At 38.5% G+C, this 17,459-nt stretch overlaps 1 long non-coding RNA gene across 10 annotated transcripts in view; it reads right to left on the bottom strand.

The window, feature by feature from the left end:
• The window catches only part of LOC112648730 (uncharacterized), a 107,443-nt gene that overhangs the window by 10,317 nt on the left and 79,667 nt on the right, over positions 1 to 17,459 (bottom strand). For 7 of the 10 annotated variants that reach the window (XR_007411960.1, XR_007411958.1, XR_007411965.1 and 4 more), the window contains 3 exons: positions 8,417 to 8,600; positions 6,687 to 6,742; positions 226 to 335 (listed from right to left, as the gene is read on the bottom strand). This is a non-coding gene — a long non-coding RNA (uncharacterized LOC112648730). The remainder of the gene's footprint in view (positions 1 to 225; positions 336 to 6,686; positions 6,743 to 8,416; positions 8,601 to 17,459) is intronic. The other 3 variants (XR_007411963.1, XR_007411961.1, XR_007411964.1) reach the window with 2 other exon arrangements.

Below are 17,459 nucleotides of genomic sequence, written 5' to 3'. Positions count from 1 at the left end.
GACACATTCTTCTAGAAGAGAGGAGAGAGAAAAAGGACAAAAACTGAGCCAGGGGTACATGCAAAGTCAAGCAGAAGGAAGAGGAGAATGGAACAGGCAGAGTGGTGCCAAGAAAGCCAAAGCAAAATAGAATTTTACAGAAGAGCTGATAGATAGTGTCTAATGTTGTAAAGGTCAAGCAGGATCAAGGCTAGGAACATTTAAATCTATCTTGGTAAGACTGACCTTCAATGTTTTGATAGTGAGATCTTCTTAAGGGCAATTTGGCAATATGTATTCAGTGTCATTAAAAGGATGTATCCATTGACCCAGCTCTTCTACTTCTAGGACTTTATCTTTAGAAAGGAGTCAAAGATTTGAATAAGAAAAGTAAAGCATGATCATTGTAAAAAAAAAAAAGTATTTTTTATAATAAGTAAGTATATAACAAACATCTAAAAAGAATCACCAGAGGAAGTGGGTTACACAAACAAGGAATATTGATATGTTCAAATGACTATAGTCCTAAAAAACCATGTTTTTAAGTAAAATTTTAAAAATAGAAATATAACATTATGAGATGAGAAAAGTGCATAAATCAGAAGTGTACTGTTCCATGAATTTTTACAAAGTGAACACCATGTAACCACCACGCAGATCAAAAAATAGAACAGTATCAGCATCCTAGAAGTCTCTCTCATGTGCCCACTTGGTCATTACCTCTCCAAAGGTGACCTCTCCTCTGCCTCCTGTCATTATAGATTAGTTTTGCATATTCTTAAACTTTGCATATATGGAATTATCTAGTATGTACTCTATTGTATGTCTTCTCTTGCTCAAAGAAACTATATTCATGAGCTTTTTCCATGTTATAAATATGTCCCAATGTATCTATCCATTCTATCATTGATGGACATTTGGATTGTTTCCAGTTTGTAAATTATTGCAAACAATGTTATGGACATTCCCCTATGTGTCTTTGGTGCCTGTATGTATTTATATCTGCTGGTGTATACCTAGGAGTAAAATTGTTTGGCTGTAGGGTATGTCTGTGTTAAGCTTTAGCTGCTAGCGTCAAATTATCTAAAGGTAGGCGTCCTTAAGCAGTGTACTGTAATTTCAGTTATATTATATTCTTGTCAACAGTTGGTATTGTCAGCCTTTTTAATTATAGAAATTCTGGTGCATAATGGTGGTGTCCCATGTGGTTTTATTTTGTATTTCTGGATGACTATTGAGGTTAAGCAATTTCCTTATATTTATTGACCATTTTAGCATTTTTCACTAAATCTCCTGTCCAGGTCTCTTGCCATCTTTATTAGGCTGTTTCTCTTTCTCTTATTGAATTGTAAGAGTTCTGTGCTCATCCTGGAAAAGATTATTTTATCGTGTGTGTGTGTGTGTGTGTGTGTGTGTAGCAAGTGTTTCCTCCAATTTTGTGGGCTTCCTTTTCACTGTCTTAATTGTGTGTCTTGATAAATCCAAGTTTTTAATTTTAATAAAGTCCAATTTCTCAATATTTTTACAGTGAACATACTTTTCCTATTTAATATTTGCCCACTCCAAGGTCATGAAGATATTCTCTCATTTTCTAGAGACTTTGTTTTATCTTGAATCTTCTATGGATCTATAATCTTCCCGTAATTGATATTTGTAAATAGTGTGAGATAGAGACCAAAAATCATTGAAAAAATTTCTGTTTATCCAACTGACCAGACACCAACAATCAAATAGAAGATACTTTCTTTACCATGGCCTGTCTCAGGCACTCTTAGGTTGGGGGCCGTTTCTGGACTCTGAGCTCTACCAGGGCCTATTGTCTGTACACTGTACTCAGTGTTATGTCACACTGTCTTTCCTTCTACATCTTGGGATTTAATCTGCTCACTTTTTCTAGTTTCTTGAGAGAAGTTTCTAGAACTTAATTTCTCCTCTAATATGTGGATCTGAAACTATAAATATCCCTCTAGGCACAATTTTGTCTATATCTGTATCCCATAAGCTACTTTTTTTTTTAAAAAAGAAAAGTGTATAATAATTTACATGCAGTAAAATTCACACTTTATGTGTGCCATTTGATGAGTTTTGACAAATATATACAGTTATGTAACTACCCTAACCACCACCAAAACCAATGTGTAAAATATTTCCATCCCCTCAGAAAGTTCCTTCCTGCCCTCTGTAGCTTGTCTCCCATCCAGCCCTTCTCAACCACTCATCCTTGTGTATTTTTTGCCTTTTCAGTATGTTATGTAAATGGGATCATACAATGTGTGACCTTTTGTGTATTACTTTTTACACTAACCATAATGCTTTTGGGGATTGATTCATGTTACTCCAAGTATCAGTAGTTTGTTCCTATTTATTTTATGGATTTTCTTATTCATACAGGGGTAAAACATGCTTGTTCTAGACAGCTTTTAGCATCTCACAGTGGATTTGCTTCGTATGTCTTTCATAACTAATAAATACGTATGCATCTTAGTATGCTTTGTTACCTGCCTGCCTTCTTTATTGTAGTGCCTATTTGGTATTTTGAACTATTTTTACTGTTGTTTGACTTATTAAATTGTAAGATTTACTTATTTTCAATACATATCTTTTTCTTAAATATTTTATTTATTTATTCATGAGAGACACACAGAGAGAGGCAGAGACATAAGCAGAAGGAGAAGCAGGCTCCCTGTGGGTGCCTGAGGTGGGACTTGATCTGTGGCTTGCCTTTTTATTTTCTTAATAGTATCTTTATTTCTTTTCTTTTTTTTTTTTTTTTTAAGATTTGATTTATTTATTTGAGGGAGAGAGAGAGCGTGTGTCAGGGTAGGGTCAGAGGGAGAAGCAGACTCCCTGCTGAGTGGGGAGCCTGATGTGGGGCTCAATCCTGGGAATCTGGGATCATGACTGAGCCAAAGACAGACACTTAACACACTGAGCTACCAGGCACCCCCTTAAGAGTATTTTTCAAAGATACTTCCCTTTTATGAACTGCGCTGTCTTTCCTAAGAGATCTTTGCCTACCTTGAGGTCACAAAGATTTTATCCAGTGATTTCCAGTAGATATTTTATACTTAGAAATTTTATAGTTAGGTCTACAATTGATTTCAAGTTTATTTTTATATATGGTATGAGGAAATGGGGTGGGGCTCATTTCTGGGGTCTTTCTTGTGTTCCATTGATTGTTTGTGTCTATCTTTAGGCAAATCTATTGTCCTATTTACTTGGATTACAGAAAGTCTTTAATTAAACTAAAGCAATCTTTCTAAACTTCTTTTTTGGATTTTTATTTTTCCAAAGTTGTTTTTGGGTATTTCCACTGTTTTGATTTTTTCCTATTCAGTTTAACATTGCTTCTCAATTTCCACCCAAAAAGCCTCACTGGGATTTTGCCTAGGATTGTATTGAATCTATAAATCAATGTGAAAAGAAATGACATCTTAATAATACTGAGTCTTCTGATCTATTAACAAGATAAATCTCTTATAAAATCTCTCACTCTGTGGATTTGTTTAATTCTCCTTTTACTAGGTGGGGTTTCATTTATGTATTTTGAAGCAATGTTATTAGATGCATAAAATACAGAATCATTATATGTTACTATTGGTGTAATTAACTTTTTATCATTGCAAAATGCTCCTATTATTTCCTGTAATGCTCTTGTCCAAAGTCTTCTTTGCTCAATATTTATATTGCTATACCCCAATTTTCTTTTGGTTAGTGTTTGTGTGGTATATTTTTTCTATCCCTTTACTTTTAACTTCTATGTGTCTTACATTTAAGATGTATCTCTTATAAGCAGCACAGACTTTGCTTTGCTTTGCTTCAGTCTGATGGTTTTTTACTTACCATAGGTAGAACATTTAATATTTTATGCAATTCCTTGCATAGTTGTATTTATAGCTAACAAATCACTATTTGTTTTCTACTTGCCTGATCCGTTTTGCTTTCCCTTTTACTCCTTTCTTTCTTTTTTTTTTAAAGATTTTATTTTTTTTAATTTTTATTTATTTATGATAGTCACACAGAGAGAGAGAGAGAGGCAGAGACAGGCAGAGGGAGAAGCAGGCTCCATGCACCGGGAGCCCGACTCGGGATTCGATCCCGGGTCTCCAGGATCGCGCCCTGGGCCAAAGGCAGGCGCCAAACCGCTGCGCCACCCAGGGATCCCCTTTTACTCCTTTATTTTAAAAAATTACTTGGTGTTAATAATTTTTAAAATTATCATTGCATTTTCTTTTAGTGGTAATCCTAAATATTAAAACATGTAGCTTCCTCTTCATTTAATCCACTGTCAATTAGCATTTTTACCATTTTCCAGACAATGGAAAACCTTATAATTTCATTTATCCTCCTCTTTCTCTTTTCACTATTTTTGTCATCATTTAAATTATATATACATTTAGAATCCTACAAAGCATTATTAATCCTTTTTACAGTCATTGTTAATCCATACTTACTCACATTTTACATCTTTGATTTTTATTCCCTTCTGAATTTTTGTGTTTAAAGGATCAATTTTTACGTCTTCCCAAAAACTTCTCTTTAGTTTCTCTTCAAATATACGTTCACTCACAACACATCTTTTTTTCAGTTTTTGTTTTTTTTTAAAGACAAAGAGAATGCTTTTATAAGATTTTATTTATTTATTCATGAGAGACACAGAGAGAGGCAGAGACATAGGCAGAGGGAGAAGCAGGCTCTCAGCAGGGAGCCTGATGTGGGATTTGATCCCAGGACCCTGGGATCGCACCCTGAGCCAAAGGCAGATGCCAACCACTGAGCCACCAAGGTGTCCCAGTTTTTGTCTGTCTTAAATGTGGTTATTTTACTTTAATTTATCCAGGATATTTCCTCTGGATATTAAATTACAGAAAGGCAATGTCTTTCTTCTGGGATTTTAAAGATATTACTCAATTTTCTTTGATTCCATAATTTTGCTTTGAGAATTCAGCCTCAATATTATTGTTCTTTGTAAAGTTATATGGTTTTTTTTCTGGCTGGCTTAAAATTTTTTTCTTTTCTTTAGTTTCAGCAGTGTTAGTAAAAAGTGCCCTGGTCTAGTTTTCTTTTTATGTATACTATTCAGTTTTTGTAACACTTCCTAAATCTGTTTGATGTATTTCATCCATTTATAAGAATTTTTGGCCATTTTCTCTTAGAATGTTGCTTTACCCATTCTCCTACTCACATTCCAGGATTCTAGTTTCATGCATATTATCTTTTCCTATTGTCTCATGTTCCTGGTATGCTATTCTCTGTACTTTCCATGTTGCTCTTCTCTGTGCTATTTTCCAGATAACTAATCCTCCTTCCCACTGTGTCTAGTTACTTTTAAATGTATTTGTTGTGTTCCTAATTACAATGTTATGCTTTTCTGATATAGAATTTCCACTGAATCCTTTTTTATAGTTTCTAATTATCTTCCAAAACTTCATTTCTTGTCATCTAATTTGTCAAACATATTCATTAAAATTATTTTAAAGTCTGTTTTTGATAATTCCATGGTTGTCACTTTTCATCATTTTTATCTATTTAGTCCAATCTGGTAAAACTGGTAATTTTTCAAGGTTGTAACATATTTTAACACAATCATAACACAATTTTAGAGATTCTGTCTACTTTGTTCTTGGTGTAGAAATTAATTTTCTCCTGGTAAGCAGTCTGAGTAAGGCCAGAAGAACTTGGCAATATCGGACATTTGGATGGTTTGAGACTGGCTTTTAGTTTTGGTGATGGCTGATCTTTTACTGGTTTGCTTTTTTCCCTTGAGATGAAGCTATTCCTTCATCTCAATGGAGGCTCGTGTGTTTACTTGGACTCCTCCTTAGGGGTTTCTGAACTCTTCTTTTTATTTCTCCTAACAATATTGGAAACCCAAGTGTTCTTAGCTTGGGTGTTTTTATCAGCTACCTCCATATTGACCCTTTGGCCTCTCACTCAGAGGCCAAAATGCATAGTACATTTTTCTTTTCTCATCTTTCTTTTTTCTTGACCCTTTGAATTCTGGAACATAGTCATTTTTGCCACCCCTCAACCCCTTGTTTGTTTGCCCTATGTCTCCTGAAGTGCTTAGGAATAGAGATAGACACTTTAAGGGGGAACACAGGAGAAACATTGATCTTATAACAATGCAGTTCCCTTCTCTCTAGGATTCCAGTCCCTCTAGGTCCTTCTCCAATGCTCTGTCTAGATGTATTTCTGATATTTTATCCAGTTTCTGTAATTGCTTTCTGAAAAAGGTTGATTTGATATGGTCTATTCCATTACAGCCTGAAGAAATCCATGTTTTAAGCTATTTCATCACATAGGAATGTACTTCCAGTATCATACTAAATTTAGAAGATATTATATTAAACAGAAATTTAAAATTTTTTTAAAGATTTATTTACTTTAGAGAGAGGGAGAGCATGAGTGTGAATGGGGGGGGGGGGGGCAGAGGGAAAGAATCCCTAACAGACTCCCTGCTGAGTGCAAAACCCAGCCATGAGGCCTGATCTCATGACCCATGAGATCATAACCTGAGCCAAATTACGGGTTGGAAGCTCAAGTGACTGAGCCACTTACACATTCCTTGTTTTTTAAATTTATGAAACAAATGATATAGACATGATAGATATATATTAAATATAAAATTGGTATTATACACATAGATACACATATGAAAGAAATACACCATGGTAGTTGATTTCAAGTAATGACATTATACTTACTTTTCAATAGTTTCCAAATGTTCTGCAGTGCTTTACTTTGGCAGTAAGCAAAAGACCTGTTGTTTTAAAAATAAATGTTTAGCAAAGTATAGTTAACAGGCTAACAGAAAGTTAAGCTGCTAGACGTTTTTATTCTCAGAAGAACCTGAGGCCAGAAAGGGTTTAATTTGGACTGGGTTCAAAGCAATTGGCTGATTCCCTGGGGAGAGGTCAGCTTTCAGGATCTTATGCCCCTGGCATGGGAACAGACTGTGTGTGTAAGCACTGTGGAGGGAGGAGAAAGATCATATTGGTCTTTTCAGCAAGTTTGGTATGAGCCTTGGGAGTCAGATGAATGAACTTCCTTTAATTGTTCTTTATCAGCTATGCCATTACCTTGGTCTCTCCTGTCTGGGCACAGCCTCTGGCATTGTTTTCCATCTTGTAAATGTATTACCCTCTCATAGGGATAGGTTACTGTATTTGTAGAAAATAACTGTAGTTTGATCTGGTCCCCCTTGCTCCCTTTTCTAGGGCAAGGAGGAGCATTCGCTGTACCACAATATGTGAAGCATGGGAAAATTTTGGAATTATCCAACCTCTCAAAAGTATTCAACACATGAAAATTATATCATTCCAAAAATTTCTCCAGTAGGATAGCTCCTCACAGCTTACTTAACAGAATGCTCTCTGTTTCCCTTATTCTAGATTTAATTAGTACTAATCTCACGGAAAATCTCCATCTCTTCTCCACAGTTAACTTTGAATTTATCTTTGGTGGCAAATGCAGCACAGCAGAGTGTAGTCATTAAGCTCCCAGGTCCTGGGCCAGACAGCTGGGGTTTGAACCCCAGCTCATGCATTTATACATTAAATATATTCTTATTTTCTATTATGAGTTAAGCTCTTTTTGGGAATACCTTGTACTAGTGGTGTTATCTCAGACAATTCACTTAACCTTCACTTAACCTCACTGTGGTACAGTGAGAATAATAAGAGGAATTCACATTTGACCAATAGTTTCCAGTTTTGTCTTCACACACATTATCCCATTGATTCTATTGTCAAGGCAGGTCTTATTATCCCAATTTTTCATAAAGAAGGGCAATTTTAGGATTTTTCCTGATATCTAGTTCTCCCTACTAATGTTATAGAAAATAACACTGGATCTCCATAACATTTCTTTCCTCATAAAGTTAATAGTATCTTAACTGCTTTTTGATAAAATAGATACTTATGCTCACTCGCTCCTTTTCTTTCTTTTTAGCATTATAAATAGATGCCAAAACAGAAATAATCATTTTCCTTTTGATTTTGAATCAAAAGGAATTTTGCATTTGAATCATCTAAATTATTTTGAATTTGAATAATCAAATTCCTTTTAATCTGATTTGGATTTAGGGGGGAAAAATCTAGGAGGCCAGTGGGCCTTTCCTTCCCCTCTGCTTTACTTCACCTCATCTAAATCAGAAGTCTGTCCCTAGTCCAGTACCCTTCCTACCTGACAGCTCAGGGCACAGGAATTCTTCATGTACAGACTTTTGTTGACTGTGGCAAGGGACCCTCAGCAGAGGCTAAAGTGAAAAGAATCCCAATTCCTTCTGAAATAGCAATACTTGGAGTCACCTTACTTTTACCAGCTGAAAATAGAGCTCAGTGTCATGTCCTAAGTAAGTTCTCTTCACTCCGCCTTTCCTTTTCCAATTACTTGGAAATGCCCATAATTTAAGGGAATACTTTTATCTGCTCACCATTGACAGAATCCAGGTAAGATGATGTTCTCATAGAAGGAAATGTCAGAACAGCGAGTTTGAAGTTTAATCTCAGGTTGGCACATTCTGGTGAGGGGATCTCTCATCTGGTCACATCGCCTTTGAGAGGATCTTAGAGTCCAGCTTTCTTTTCCCCAGAATCATTCATTTTCTGTCTGAGCTGCTGTGTGAGACACATGACAAAGAAAGACACTTAATTAGGTGACCGTTGTCACCAAGGAGTGTCGGGGAAAACAGAGAAACTGATTGTCAACCTCAGCTGAGGCATTAAGTGGTTCATTTAAAAGAAACAATATTAGTGTTAAACACTGCTTTTTGGGATCATGTTAGTTCCAACAGTATTTTATTTCAGTTTTGAAATGGTTAAAAGTCAAAGGACAAGAATCCTAGGGACTAGAGGAAAGAAAGAAAAAGAGGTTTGATAAAACCTGAGAAAAGATGAGACATCAAAGAGCTAATATTCTGAATGTAGGAAACCACTATTTTTTGAAGATTTTGTTTATTTGACTGAGAGAGAGAGAGAGAGAGAGATGGAGCAGAGGGAGCAGCAGAGGGAGAGGGAAAAGCAGACTCCCCGTTGAGCAGAGAGCCCAACATAGGGCTGGATTCCAGACCCTGGGATCATGACCTGAGCAGAAGACAGCAGACGCTTCACCAGCTGAGCCACCCAGATGCCCTGTGAAGAGCATTTTGAAGGAAGACAGAGGGGTTCTCAGAAAGAACATTCACCTATACATCTGTAATTCCAGAGAAGTTTATCCTTCTTAGGTGTATATGCATGCATGAACTTACTGGGCAGTACATATGTAGTACACATGAGAAATAGCATTTCCTGAGTTCTTACCATGACTCAAACTGTGTGCTAACCTCTACATATGCATTTTCCTAATTAGTTCCCACAACTATCCTATGGTTTAGAACTTTTGTTGTCTTCATTCTGTTTGGTAAAATGACAAACAGTTGAGCAGGTAAGAAATCAGGCCACGGTCACACTGCCAGTAAGTGGCAAATGTGGGAATCTGTGTGTGTGAACATATATTTCCAATACTTTAGCCCGTTAAATCCTTAACACTGTATCATATTGGGAGAATTTGTTCCAGATGTTCTAAAAAGGATTAAGATATGGACTTAAGAAAAATGATGATGTTAGGATAGGTAAAATGACCCAGAACTGCTGATGATGTCAGAAGGATTCACTATCAGTGACTAAGTAGAGGGTTAACCTGATTAAAAGATGAAAAGAAATAGAGGGGAAGGTACAAATATTTGACCTTCCAGATACTTTTCATTAAATCAAAATCAGATTAGTCAAAATGAAATTAACTATCCAGTTTAGACTTATTTCTATTTATAGTTCTAATAAAAGAACATAAATGTATATATTATCAGAAAGCAATTAAAATCTAAATCTCATATATGCCTTAGAAATTTTTCAGGACCATCTTTAGTAATTTCCCACTTATCTCCAGGAATATCACAAAAACATGAAATCTAAAAGCCAAAAAGAGAGAGTACATTTATTTACCAATAGCAAACAGAATTCAGTAAAAAGACCTGAACTCAGGGCCTGCAGCCACCATGTCCAGTTGTGTGACCAGAACATTCCCTCAAACTCCTTGCATGAGATAGCCTCTAATGACTCCCCTTTACCTGCTGCTTTCTCAACTGGAGGCCATTTTGCTTTTTATACCTCATACCCATGTATAATTTTCCCCCTCTTCCAAAACCCACAGTATCCAAGGGCCCCATGAACCTACCACTTATCACTGTGGCCTTCTGATTTCCTGGCCTTCTGCTTCAAGGCCCTCTCCATACCCATGTCCTCCACCATTGTGGTGAGGTGGACCCCCACATAAGATGACTTCAGTCTGTCAGGCTCTGGATTGGCTCCATTCCAGACCAAGCATCCGTTCCTTTACTCAGTGGTCATCACTGGGTGTGTGCTCAATGCCAGGTATGCCTGCTCTGATGAGCACTTCTTCTAGCGCACTGAGTCAAGAGCTGCTGCTGGTGTGAAGATGCAGCCCAAACTTGAGCACTCGAGCAGCTGTGTCCTGCGTCCTGCTGTTGCCCTTGGTAGTTCCCTCTCTCATCTCCAGAGATGTGATCTCATAACTGATACTCTCACCTCACACCTCCCGCATCCCTTCTCTTCCACTCCTGCCCCAACTCCCTGTTGACAATCTTGCTTTCTGCTTCACTAATAAGACAAAAGACATTACAACTATCTTTCCACCCCCCAAGTATGCAGAATATCCAGGTGTGTACATGCCTTTCTCTCCCATCACCTTACTGTGGAAGATTTCTCCACTTTTATGCTCTGTGATCTCTGAAGAGTCTTTGATCATGAGTTTTAAGTTTCTCTATGCAACCAGTCCTTCTGCTGGATCGTCCTTTTAGTACATGAATACCATCCACTGTCTGCCTTGGCCTCACTTACTTTGTCATCTACTGAGTCATTTTTCCTGCTGACCTCAACAAAACTCCTTGAAGTAGACTAGACTGTGAGTCTCTGTTTCATTACCCTCTACTCATTCTTTCAGCTCATTCCAATCTGGTTTCTCTTCCCAACATTCAGCTAACGCTGTGTTTGGGAAGTCTCCCGTGATTCTCCTGGTGCCAAATCCAGGGGACACTTACCTGTCCTTATCTACCCACCCTCTTCAGTAGTATTTTACACATGTGAACATTTGCTTCTTTTTGAGGAACTCTTTTTGGTTGGCTTCAAATCACCACATTTTCTTAATTCTCTTCCTACAATTTTGGCTGATGATTCTTAGTCTTCTGTGCTGACTCTATCTCCTCCACCTAACTTCTAAATGGTGGGTAGCCTCACAGTTTAATCCCCAATCCTCTTGGCTGCTTATACCTTCTCTCTCTCCAGATTTAGTGCCTTAAAAACCACTTGGAGGGCCATGATTCCCAATTCCTCACTTCTCCCCCAAAACTCCAGACTCATGTTCAACTGTGTATTTGATATCAACATGTGGATGTTCAATAAGTATTTCAAACTCAGTATTCCACAAACAGAATAATGAATTCTGCCCGCCACTACTTTGTACTCCCTCTGCCCCCACTTCTTTTTCTCTCACTCAGTAGCTATCATCTCACCACTCACTCAAGCCCAAAACATACATACATACAAATCAGGCAAACAAAGGGATGGATCATCTTTTATTCCTTCCTTTCTTTGTCTTTCATATTGGATCCATCACGTGGTTGGCTTTATCACTTACTACTATCTAACCTCTAATTTATTTTTCTTACTTGTCAATTCCTCCTCTATCAGATGGTCAGCTTCATGAGAGGAGAGTTTTGGGTTTGTTTTGTTCTCTTCCAGAAGAGTGCCTGGTACACAGGACACCTGTGGCTATAAATATTTGCTGAATAAAAGGCTTGAGGTCAAATCCCTTTACCTCTTCCTGAGCCTGTTGTAGCCTGAAAGACTATAACATTTGACCACATTTCTCCACTCAAAGCAAAAGGCCATACAGCAAATAACTCATGGGATGATATTTCTGTTAAATTTCAAAATCATTGGGGCATCTGAGTGGCTCAGTAGGTTAAGCATCTGACTCTTGATTGTGGCTCAAGTTATGATCTCAGGGTCATGGGATTGAGCCCCAAGTTGGGCTCTGCACTCAGCATGGAGTCTGATCAAGATTCTCTCTCTCTCTCCCTCTTCCTTTGCCCCTCCCATCATTCACACACTCTCTTTAAAATAAATAAAATAAAATAAATCTTTAAAAAATAAATTTCAAAATCATTGATCTCTTCATGTAATTTTTTTTTTGTTTCTCTTACCATGGAAGACATGGAGTAGAGCTAACATGGTCAGTAAATCAGAGAAAAAGGCCATAACACAGTAGCTTCGTTTTTGTCCAAAGCTTTAAAATTAAGTAGTCAGAGTCAGCTCTCTCATTCCAGTGGCTTTCCTACAGGCAAATAATCTGAGGCTTAGCACAGTGCAGTAATTTGGCTAGGTCACAAAGCTGCTGAGTAGGACCTCCCAGCTTACATTGTGGTTTTCTGATGTTTAGACCAGAATGCTGATATGTAGACTCATTCATGTATACTAATTACACTATCCAGTGTATGGCCTTTTTTAGACACTTATAATCAGATGGATTTGTGCATGTTGTATTACCCTGTTGTCCTTTTAAAGTTACTATTGATTCTCAGAATCCATTCCTAGAGGAAGAATCAATCTACGTATGAAGTAGCATATATGTGCTAGAGAATTTGAACCTGGGCCTACCACGAGGCAAACCCCACTTGGGTTTAACTATAGCCCATATGTACTTTATCTAGGGGAGTAAAACATAAATGTGTTCTTGATTAATCCATTTTGATTCACTGTATATTTGTATCAGGATTTTATTCAAAGATCAGATTTTGGAAAGCATTGTGAAAATTGGGATATGCTGTGTTGGGGTTCAATTCCAAATTTATGAACTGGAAACAAAACTAAAGATTCTGGTGATCTCGCTTTACTTTGAACATGAGCCCATAGAGTGGGAGGAACTGTTGAAAGCTTTTTTACTGGAAGGGATCCAAGAGCCTATTGATTGGGTATCACATTTTATGTATCCAAATCTTTATTTTAAAACCATAGGAAGCAAATAAATGGAGGTATAGCCAGAGCTTTCATCTTAATACACATGGACAGAAGCAAAACTACATAATTTTAAAACATGCTGAACGCACAGAAAGTTAGTTTTATGGCTACAAACTAATGTAACAAACTGGTGGAGGAGAATTAAATGTGCTAGTTTGAGGGTTTCCTAGCAAAAACCTATCACTTATATAGAAACTTTTCACCGTATGCTGATGGCTGGGCTCAGGAAAGGAATAGCTGAATCTAAAAAAGATGCTTATTCTTCCATTGGTTAGAGAGTCCACAGTAGGTCAAAATCACATATCAGTTCAGTATGGAGAATTTTTTTTTTCCTTTGGGTAATGCACATTTCAGCATAAATTTCACTTTTCCCAGAAAACAGTCTTATCCTTTTAGAGTAGATCTTTTTTTTTTTTTTTTTTAAGAGTAATCTCTACACTAAGCGTGAGGTTGGAACTCACAATCCCCGAGATCAAGAGTCACATGCTTCTCTGACTAAGCCAGAGAGGCACTAGATCTTTGACTTGTGTTTTTCACAGAATGTTGTCTGTATCTTGTCAGATCGTTTATAATACTGTATTGAAAGCATGTATTTCCTTTTATGATTCTCTCCTATCAAGGCCAAGCCCTTCTTATTTTCTATTGTGTGTTCTGCATTGCACATAATAGATATTAAAAATATGTGCAGATGAAATAAATGCATGGATAGGAAATGTATAGGTGTAAGCATGTGCTCTCATGTGTGTGTGCACACACGTGTGTGCACGGACACACATGAAGAACACCAGACACAAAGATGAACCAAATGTGCAGTTAAGAATGATGGACTCTCTGGGACCTCAGATGAGTTGGTGGTAACTGAAGTCTGGGTGCATTGAGGAAAGAAATTAGAAATTAGATCCATTCTGGGCCTTGAAAGGTGAGTGGTAGGAGGTTGATAATGATCAGGCTAGATGCAGGGAAGCTGCAGATCAGCGTGGGACTGGGGATAAAAGCCAGTCCTGAAACTGTGTCTTTGGGTGTGCCTGTTGGGTCAGATCCTGAGAGTATTAACTTTTATGCTACACTTCTGTCTCAGCACTCCTGTGTGTGTCACCCACACACACAGCAGACTCTTGAGTTTTCCTAGAAGCATTTGCCAGGCCGTCACAACACTCTTCTGTGTGTGTGTGTTGTTCTAGCTGCAGCTTTCGCTCAAAAGATTTGGTGCCTCTGCCCACCTCATCAGCTTTATCTTGTCTTGAAATAATTTAAAATATTTTCATCTAAAACTACTTAGATTTTTTTTCTCTATTGTTCCTGTTCAGTAGTTGTGTTGCTCATGGAAGGACAATCTGATAGTATAGACAAATGCTAAAAATAAAACTTAATTATCATCGTATTCTCTCATGCCTCTCCGTGTTACTGAGCAGAGTGAGAGGACATCTCCAAATAAATGATGAAGATATCTGGTTACTAACAGTCCCAGTGGCTCACCTGCTGCCCTGGAGGCTATGAAGGAGACAGCATAGTACTGTTGGTTCTCTATGCACACATCATGGGTGTTGGGGGTGGGGGTGGGGGGCTTGGCTCACCAACGGGAGGTGGAAAGTGACAAGTTGGCAGAGACAACTTGGTTTTGAATGAAAGATATTATTGTACACAGCCTGAGACAATGAGGAGACATGGATGCTGGGAGGCTGCAGAGTCGAAATATGGAGGATTTGGACTCAACCTGCCCCCTGCATTAAGAGAAACCTCTTTGAGAGAATGAATCAGTATAATCAACAAATCAGGGCAGTGTTCTATGCAATTAGTTGCCAAGGCTATTGTGCAGAGTGTGTTAATTAGCACACGCTTTTATTTCTTCTCCCTCCCTATTGGCTAAGCTTAATATAGTAACACACATGATTATGTAAAACCATTAATGACTGTATTCTGGCAATTTTTTTAAGCATCAGCAAGTGGAGGGGGAAACGCAGAGATGAAGATCTAACTGTGTTCTGTTCATACTTCTGGGTCACAGCTGGGGTGCCAGAACTAGCTGACAACGGGGAAAGGCTGAGTATGGGTGCACTCAGTTCCCCCTCTGTGAGTGGTCTGGTGAACTCCGTGCCAGACATGGGTCAGGAGGAGGAGAGAATCTCTGTCTAGGTCCCTGTGTTACTTGGGACTAGGATCTTAGGTAGTAAATTAGACACTTCTTTATAGCTTTGGTCTATATTTCCTGGCTTCAAAGCAATATATAGTAAAGAAGAGGTTCAGCAAAACTTTAGAAACAAAGGGATAATGCAAGTCAGGTAGAGCTGTTACCAAGATTGCATCCACTGGTTAGGGTCTGAAATAAGGTCAGTTGAGGCAAAACCTAGTATTTGCCTAAGAGTCAACAAATCTTGGCAGCTAGCTTCAAAGGAGCAAATACCTCTTTTTTTCTAAAGTTATAGCTCATTTGTTAATGTATTGATTTAAGCCAAAATGTAAATGATTCTAAGTGTGTGTGGCTTGAGGTAAAAGAAACTTTTTTTTTATTTTAAAATTTCCATTCAGTAATGTCTTCCTTCTATTGCTCTTGTTTGATGCTTACCCTTTATCCACAGTTCTGTTTAATTTCATTTTATTCTACAAACAGAGCGGAGAGGACTTTCCAGCAGGGAGGAGAGCAGCCTATAGCATTTGCCAGGTGTGTTTGGGAGTGAGCACTATGGTACTTGCTTTGAATCTGCTCCCCTTGACCTTGAAGCTTGGACTCCTACTCAGGACCTATCAGCTTTCACGTGACCTGCACATGACCACTAGATTTGTGCCAAACAATGATGGTATGTGCCCAGCTAATGTTCTTAAAGCAGGTGGTCTCTTTCTGTGTCCAAAGAGGAGTTGATGCTACTCACAGATGCACCTGGAGCCCTCCTTTTAGACCAACTCCTGAGCATGGCACTGTTCTCTGAGGGGGAGCATATCCAGATGGCAGCTTCTGAAGAGCCCAGCATCTGAATCAGTCCTGTTTTATGCTCAGAACACCTAGTGCCAGACCTCTGTGTCAGATGCTGAGATGGCATGGGCCTGCCAAGGTCTGACCCTCAGGCTTCATGCTGGGACATGAAGGAGGACAAAGAGAGATTTTGGCTTTCTGTAACTCAAGGCAGAAAATTCTGCTTGCCTCAGACTTGTAAGAAGATTTAGAGGCTATTTTAAGGGGTTCAACTGAGCCTGGGGAGTCCAAAAGGAATAACTGGACCCACAGCTGCTATTCCCAAATAAGCTTTCACTCACATAATTAGCTCCCCATCACACTGGGCTCTGAGAACATCCTAGATTTGGTTTGTAGAGCCTGAAATGCTTTAGCTACCCCAGGAGCAATGAGCATAACCCCAGTGGCAATGCAAATGAATGGGTCCAGTCAGGTAGTCTGCAAGGACATTGTCTACTGCTGCATACCCAACTCTGTGTTCTGGGGAGCCCCCTAGCGTGGCACTGAGAACAGAGAAGGCATGAGCCTATGGATGAGGATGACCAGTACTGTGACTGTCTCAAGGAGCTCAGAGGAAGAGCCTTTAATACAAGCTGGCCTTGAAAAAAGGCTTCCCGAAAGACCTGACCTGTGAGCTGGGGCTGGAAGGAGAGAGCCCCTGGAGGGGAGGCAAGTGGGGCAGGTGGAGGAGGTTGTGTGCCTACCCGCCATCTGCTAAAAACATGCTAAGACCTTTCCCTCCCTGGCCCAATTGCCCCTGGAGGCAGACGGCTGAAAGGGTTGACAGCATCAAAGGTGGGCTTTTAGGACACACTTTTCTAGTAAGGTGAGATCTCTTTCGTCTTGTAATTCTGTCTTTTGCAATCTTGAGTATTTCTGCGTCTCTGAAATGAACGCTACAGCCATGTTGTTCCATGTAATATAAATATAGGGGTTCAAGGTAGTTCAGAAGGATGTTTTAGGCTATTGGGTTTTCTCTGATTGGGGTGAAAGTATAGAGAAAAGAATGTTTCAAAAGACTTTTCCCAGTGTGCTTCTTCTTTTTTTTTTTAAGATTTATTATTATTTATTTATTTATTTATTTATTTATTCATGAGAGACACAGAGAAAGAAAGAGAAAGAGAGAGAGAGGCAGAGACATAGGCAGGGGAGAAGCAGGCTCCATGCAGGAAGCCTGATGTGGGACTTGAACCTGGGACTCCAGGATCATGCCCTGGGCCCAAGGCAGGCGCTAAACCACTGAGCCACCCAGGGACCCCCCAGTGTGTCCTCTTATCACCTGTAAAATTGGCTTAGGGATACTCAAGTCTCTCTTTCTCATCAATAGTAATGAGATGAAAATGAAATAAGCTATCTGAAAGTGTTTTGAAAGAAGATAAAAAGATTATTTAAATGTTTAATTTATTTATTACTAGTTTTATTTATTATTAATTACACCCTTCAGGAGAGCCATATGA

Source organism: Canis lupus, chromosome 7 (assembly GCF_003254725.2).
Source record: "Canis lupus dingo isolate Sandy chromosome 7, ASM325472v2, whole genome shotgun sequence".
Classification (NCBI taxonomy): Eukaryota; Metazoa; Chordata; class Mammalia; order Carnivora; family Canidae; genus Canis; species Canis lupus.
The sequence above is the reverse complement of the archived record's forward strand: the minus strand, read 5'-3'. Positions and strand labels throughout refer to the sequence as shown.